This window comes from Mauremys reevesii, linkage group 6, assembly GCF_016161935.1.
Source record: "Mauremys reevesii isolate NIE-2019 linkage group 6, ASM1616193v1, whole genome shotgun sequence".
Lineage (NCBI taxonomy): Eukaryota > Metazoa > Chordata > Testudines > Geoemydidae > Mauremys > Mauremys reevesii.
Genome location: NC_052628.1, coordinates 50,948,381 through 50,955,629, shown reverse-complemented (window position 1 = coordinate 50,955,629; position 7,249 = coordinate 50,948,381). Strand labels below are relative to the sequence as shown.

At 41.7% G+C, this 7,249-nt stretch overlaps 1 long non-coding RNA gene across 2 annotated transcripts in view; it reads left to right on the top strand.

Moving 5' to 3' along the window:
* Positions 1 to 2,423: 2,423 nt before the first annotated feature.
* LOC120408372 overlaps positions 2,424 to 7,249 on the top strand; it is a 55,022-nt gene continuing 50,196 nt past the window's right edge. The window contains exons 1-2 of one of the 2 annotated variants that reach the window (XR_005600648.1): positions 2,424 to 2,576; positions 5,285 to 6,095. This is a non-coding gene — a long non-coding RNA (uncharacterized LOC120408372). The remainder of the gene's footprint in view (positions 2,577 to 5,284; positions 6,096 to 7,249) is intronic. The other variant, XR_005600647.1, reaches the window with a different exon arrangement.

The following is a 7,249-nucleotide window of genomic DNA, read 5'->3' as shown; positions in this document are numbered from 1 at the left end:
CACATTTGATCAGCAGAAGATCCTTTCAACCCCCTTATTCCTTTATCCTGATATGTGAAAGTGCCTGTCTCATGAGTCACTCACTCCTTTTGCTACATTAAAAAAAATGCTAACTGCATAAATAAAATTGGAGAATGTTTATGAAAATAATACACACAATGGTATTTTTCAATGCTGCCTAGGGGGGTTGGAAGCCCAGAATCCTAGCTGAGGAAAATCCCACCTTTGGCACTTATATAGATAGCTTTTCTAAAACCAAAATCTGAAAGTGTTACAAAAGAGGGTAAATACATCCATTATACAGCTGGGAAAACTAGAGACACGGAGGTTAAACTGTTATCAGAGGTGCCCACTACTACTAGGGTGTCCAGCTTAACCTGGGCACCTGAAAATTGAGGCACCCGAAATTAATGCTTATGAAAATATAGGCTTTAGCAAGTTGCCTGAGGTCAGTGGCAGAGCTAAAATAGAACCCAGGTCTCTTGATTCCCAGTTCTGTGTTCTGACCACACTGCTCAAATTTTAAAGTGGGCTCACCATTGAAGCCTTCCAGTTGCAGATTTTACTAAATGAAGCAACACCAGCTGCAAAATAGCAATACTTTGCCTTCTCCATTTCACCAGCTCTGTACAGATGCCTGGTACTGAACGGAGAGACCTCCTTAAAGACATAGGCAACCCTACCAGCCTGAGAAGTCAAACCTACAGATGAAAATGAGAAAAGGAAAAATTTACTTTTCAAAAAAAAAGTGGGGGTGCTGTCTTTCTGGAGCCCTGGGGGGTTAAATAATACAAAGGTGTTTGAAGGCAAGATCCAGCTAAGTGGTTCTCCACAGTCACTACATGGCATTATGTAGCACATTAGATGGCAACTGGAAATTGAAGTATTCTCATAGGCTGCCAAGTAGCATTGAAAAGGAAAGAGTTCTTGCAAGTGGATCTGTGAACACAAAAATAGAAGCCCTGAATGATATGGTGAGTCTGGGGTAGCGGGTAGTGGGTGGTAGAAGCTGCCCACTTCATATGGAAGGGAAGTTGACAGACTGACAAGGAATACATATATCCATGTGATCTCTAAGAATGTCACAGTTAGAACTGGCTGAAAACTACCACTTATTTTTCTGTGGGAATTTTTGAAGATTTTGTATAATTTTTTCTAAATTTCTTGCAAAATATTTTTAGTTTCTAGGTTTTGATTGAAAAAAAAAACAAGAGGAAAAAAGAGTAAAATGAAAATTTTCCACAATTTTTTCATTGTGCTTGAAAAGCCAGTTTTCATCAAAGGCATTGATCAGTTTTGATCAGTTCTAGTCATAATTTAGAAATAAGAAATAAAAGAGCATGCTTAGAGTGCAAAATAGTATGTAGCACATTTAGAGGAATCAGTGTTCTATCTGGTGACACTTTTAGTGCCATCAATAGCTGAATTATTGTTACCACCAGTCACCCATTTGTTACCCTGATGGCATCCCACCTGGACTAGTGTATCTGCTGCAAAAGAAACAATATCTTTGTGTCAATATTTAGCAGTTAAAAATAAAATCTGAAAGGTTCATAAAAATTAGACTGTGTAAGAAAATGTAGCAAGAAAAGCTAATGGACAAATTCTTAGCAGGGACGGCTCCAGGCACCAGGGCACCAAGCGCATGCCTGGGGTGGCAAGATGCGGGGGGCGGCCTGCCAGTTGCCGGGAGGGTGGCAGTCAAGCTGCCTTCGGCAGCATGCCTGTGGGAGGTCCACTGGTCCCATGGCTTAAGCGGCAATTCAGCGGTGGGTACGCCGAAGGCGCGAGACCGGTGGACGTCCCGCAGGCGCGCCGCCAAAAGCTGCCTGTCTGCCATGCTTGGAGCAGCAAAATACATAGAGCCGCCCCTGATTCTTAGATATAAATCACTAAGTAATTGTCTTAAAACTTCATAATGTCTGCCTACGCTGTCAAAAATTACCCTTGCCATCTCTTCAGAATCCTACTGCTTTATAATCTTCAGTTACTGCACCTCTTTCCTTTAGGTATTTGTTTTTAAATTAATCTCTTTGTATTTCCCTTGTCATCCCCTTTATTTTTCAAGCAAAACATATTGTTTTTACACTTCAGGCTGCAACTTATTTCAGACTTCCTTTGTATATGATGATAGTTTCCTACATACTAGTGGTATTCTAAGGGTACATTTATTAATATGGATGAGGTGCTTAGAAACTATGGTGATGATGGCCACAGAGAAGCTTATTTTATATATATATTCTGACTGGGTAAGGCCAGATGGCTGTAGGAAAGTAGTGAGGAATGGGTATGTTAACCCCAGGCTAAACAAATCCCTGGTACCATGGTAACCAAATGGCAGTTGTTCCAGGTTAATCAAGATACCTGGAGCCAATTAAGATCCTTCTAAAAAGCAGTGGAGACAGCTAGGTTGATTGGGACACCTGAGGCCAATCAAAGGCTGGCTGGAACTAGTTAAAAGCCTCCCAATTAGTCAGAGAGGTGTGCATGTGTGCCAGGAGTTGTAGGAGGAAGCTGTACTGCTGGAGAAACTGGGTAGTACAAACCCTATCAGGTACAAGGAAGGAGGCCCTGAGGTAAGGGTGAAGTAGATATTGAGGAAGTGGGGGCTGCTGTAGGGAAGTGGTGCAGGGAATTGTACTTGTCCTGTCTCAAAAGATCAGCTACCAACAGCTGCTACTACTAGGGTCCCTGGGCTGGAGCCTAGAGTCGAGGGTGGGTCTGGGCTCCCCCTGCCTTCCCCACTCTCCATGATAAATCAGAGACTGTGAGACAACAGAGACTGTGTGAGGGAGGGTTGCTTCTTCCCACCCCACTTGCTGGCTTATGATGATAATGGCTCAGTAGGCTGTGACCCTTGCCTTTAGAAAGAGAAGGGCTATGTAGAGGGTCTCAGTGAGCCTCTGAGGCTAGCATAAATCTGTCTGGAAGTGCAGGATCCACTGAGACAAGGTCTGAGCATTGTCACTTACACTATATATATATATATATATATATATATGCTCTATGGTACATTTAACTTGGATGTGCATATATAAATTTTCCATTGCTTCCCCCTATTGCTTAATTAAGTAGTTATGTTTGGAATTTAGCTGGCAGTATTGTATTCATTATTATTAATTATTGCTGTAGTGCCTGGAGGTCCAAGTGGAGATTTTTAGAATGCACAGTAAGGCTTTGAACACTTAATGAGAGGTAGTCCTGTCCCAGGAGCTCACAGCCTAAATCAATAAAAGCTGTGGAGGAGAAACAGATGAGAAGTGACTTGCCCAAAGACACTCAGCTAATCAGTGGCATAGCCAGGAACTGAACTCAGGTCTCCTGATTCCCAGGCTAGTATGTGTGTGTGTGTGTGTGTGTGTGTGTGTGTTTATATATGTGTGTTTATATATATATATATGTGTGTGTGTGTGTATATATATATATATATATATATATATATATATATATATATATATATATATATATATATATATATATATATATATAGTTAGATCACACTGCTGTAAGATAAAAGTAAACAGTGATGCAATGTTGTAAAAACATGAAGTCTCAGGCTAAGTCCGCACCACAGCTGGGAGCATACCTCCCAGAACAGGTAGACAGACTCACACTACCTCCGCTTGAGGTAGTACCCTTTTTAAAAAAAAAAAAGGCAGTGTGGATGCTGCCACTCAGGCTAGTCACCAGCTCTAACCTAAGGAGTCAGGTGGGCTTGGACTTGAGCAGCTAGCCCATACCACCACCTATGCAACAATATCCCACACTATTTTTAGTAACTAGCTCAAGTGGAGCTAGTGAGGGTCTACCTACCGGGCTGGGAGGTGTGCTTCTAGCTGTGGTGCAGACATATAGAAAGGTGTGGAACCCTGGAGAGCTTATATTCTATCTCAGGGGTTGGCAACCTCTGGCATACGGCTCGCCAGGGTAAGCACACTGGCGGGATGGGACAGTTTGTTTACCTGTCGCATCCGCAGGTTCGGCCAATCGCAGCTCACGCTGGCCATGGTTCACCACTCCAGGCCAATGGGGGCTGCGGGAAGCTGCGGCCAGCACATCCCTCAGCCCACGCCACTTCCTGCAGCCCCCATTGGCCTGGAGTGGCGAACCATGGCCTGTGGGAGCCGCGATTGGCTGAACCTGCGGACGCGGCAGGTAAACAAACCGGCCCAGCCCGCCAGGGTACTTACCCTGGCAAGCTGTGTGCCAGAGGTTGTGGACCTCTGTTCTAGCTTAAGAACAGGCAACAAGTGAGTGTAACACAAAGGGCATTCCTGAAATCTGATCCAAAAGTGTGCATCCTTATACCTACATGCAATCTCATCCAAGTCAGTGGATCCATCTGTAGGGATCACTGGATCCAAGACCAGGGTAAAAGGAGGGAATGGAGAAGGAAAAACATGGTGATAAGGTATAACTTGATTCTGAGGAATTTAAAGCTAATATATGAAATAAGTATCAGTAATCCTCAATGACCAAATATGCATCTGAATGAAGGCTAAGGATCCAGCCATGCATTTGGGCCAGACTGCATAGATCTCCTATCAGAGTTCAAGTCCAGCTTGTCTTTAAAACCTCAGTTCTGCAAACAAAACTGCATTAGCAGACCCCTGCACCCATGCAGATCCCATCAATTTAAATGTTTTTTTGTGGTTCCTTTTGTGGGACTGGGGCCTAAAGAATTTAAACCAACATAGTTAACTCAAAATTCATCTATTTTTTCATGTCAATATAAATTTCAGCTTTGTTTTTCCCCACAGGGCAATGTATATGGAAATTTATAGTTATGACAGTTATTTAGAACCCTGAGATTAATTGTAATGTTGCATTTTAAGTAGAGATTTTGTACATTTTAATCCCTGTTTTATAGCAGCATAATTTATGATAATGGTAGAAAGAAACAGTATGTATGACAACAGTACCAGGAATATTATAATTACATGTCAGAAATGTACCATGCACTCTTAATCATTCAGCAATGTAAATGTTACTGAAAAATGCTTTCCACAGTAAGAAATTCAGTCAAAGAAAATCTTTTAATTCAGTCCTGAAAGACTGAAGGTAATTGATGTAGCAACTTTCTGAAAACACTATATCAGTCTTTGAATTTCAGCATGTGAGTTAACTGTGTTTGATGCAAGGAAAATTACAAATGAGTGCTCATCAGGAGAGGTTTACATCTATATAAAAATTGTGAATTGGTATGAGAACTAGCCTCTTTCTTAACTCAAAGAACCTAATGGATCCTACTGTTTTGTTTTTTTTTGTTTGTCTTATTTTGCAGTTTCCTGGGTAACAGCAGACTTCCTATTCCAGTCATCTGATGAATTAGTTCTCAAAAATGGGAGAGGCTCACGGAGCTTTTTTTTTTTTCTCAATGGCTGAATAGTAAATTACAGGAGATGAGCCAGTTGGGCATAGATTAGAGAAGTAGCTGGGAAGTCTCCAGGGTTTGCTTTCCTTCTGAAGAAAGATTTCATCCATATAATTTAAAAAATGTTATGACAACCATGGCCAAGAGTTCACTTGACCCTCTGCCACACATACCCTGTAGTCCATTTTGATCTGTTTCAAGCTTTGCAAAAATCTGTCATCTCAGACCTATTGGCCTCATTAGTAGTTCCTTCAAATTATCTTCACTATATGTGAAGTGGATTGGCTCTTGTAACAGAATGGCCTGCCCCTTTTAGGGTCAGGGTTCTTAGGCCAGCAGACCTGATCAATTTTCAGACCCAGCTGGAAAGGGAGCAAAGAATTATAAAAGACAGCAAGACTGTCTTGTGATCAGAATTACTGGGGGAGGGTCTGGCATGGCCAGGCTGCGCTGCCTCCTCCCCTCTCCTGTAGTAGGAGGATTGAAAGCTCTGTCCAGTCAGTACTGGGAGAAAATTTCAGAGCTGTAGCCCATGGTGAGCAGAGAAACTACTTTTTGTTTGGTTGCTTTGCCTAAGCTAAGAATAATTCTCTTCTGTGAAAGAGTGGCAGAGAGTCTTTTCTGGGTTGTGAAAACAGGCCAGCAGGTCACATGCGATGGAGAATGCAGATAGGCAATCAGCTCTTGTACTGAGGCAGAGGCTAGCCTGAAGCCAAACCAGGTAGGTGGTGATGCTACTATTTGATGCTAATATTTCTCAGGCCTTTTGACTGCAAGGATCATAGACTTGTGGTAGCCCGCTCTTAACTGGGCTTCATTAGGCTTCTGATGAGGCCAGCTTTGGGTTTCTGGATTTCCTGAGACCACAACTTGTGGTTCTGGTTAAGATGTGCTGCCAGAACTGAAGCCAAGATCTGAGGCCCTCTCCTCCCTTTTTTGGTGCATTATCCCACTGAAAGGTTCATCTAGTCTTACAACCAGAATACTAACTTTGTAACTGGATTCTCTTTATTATAATACTCTTTTGTTACATTGCATTTTGGGACAGATACATACATCAGAAAAGATGAAGTATAACTTCAGTGTAATTATGTTCATACCATGTAGTTCATGACCTGGATTCTTGAAATGACTGTATTAAAATAACAGGATAAAGTCATGTAGTTCATCTTTAATACTTGTAATTGTCATTTTTATATAATTAAAGCATAACTAAAATTTAATTGAACATTCCTCTGTATGTCAAATTCCCCTCTATTTAGCTATTGTCAACCTTCTTCTTCGTCTTCTTCCTCTTCAATCATCTGTTTGTTCCATAAAAGCAGATTACAGATCCAGACTAACACGGCTACCCCTCTGATACTGTTTGTTCCAGGTGCTTGTTGTAATACCTTCACTTTGACTGTAAGTCTTTTAGCAGACACTGGCTCTCTATATATATTTTTATATGGCCTAGCACAAAGAGGATGAAATCCTTAGTAGGGTGTTACCTTAATTATAATAAGGGAGGAAAATCAAGCTCAGTTTTCATGCACACTTCCACAAAACCATGAATGTCATGTAGCTCTACTAAATGGAAAACACCTGACCCACCCACCAGTGTTCAGATGTAGCAAAAATACAAGTGACTAACAGAACAGCTAAAAATGAGAATATAATAAGGGGAATGTAGGTAAGGAATATCTTCTCATATTCTGGGACCAACATTGCTACACCACCACTTTAATAACCAAAAGGAAAAAGGGGAGGGGCAGAACAGAGAAGACACTGGACTGATACCAGGAGATCTGGGTCCTGTTATTGCCTCTGGCCACTGACCTCCACGAAGACTTTGGACAATCCTTTCACCTCTTAATACGTGTTTTCCTCCATCTG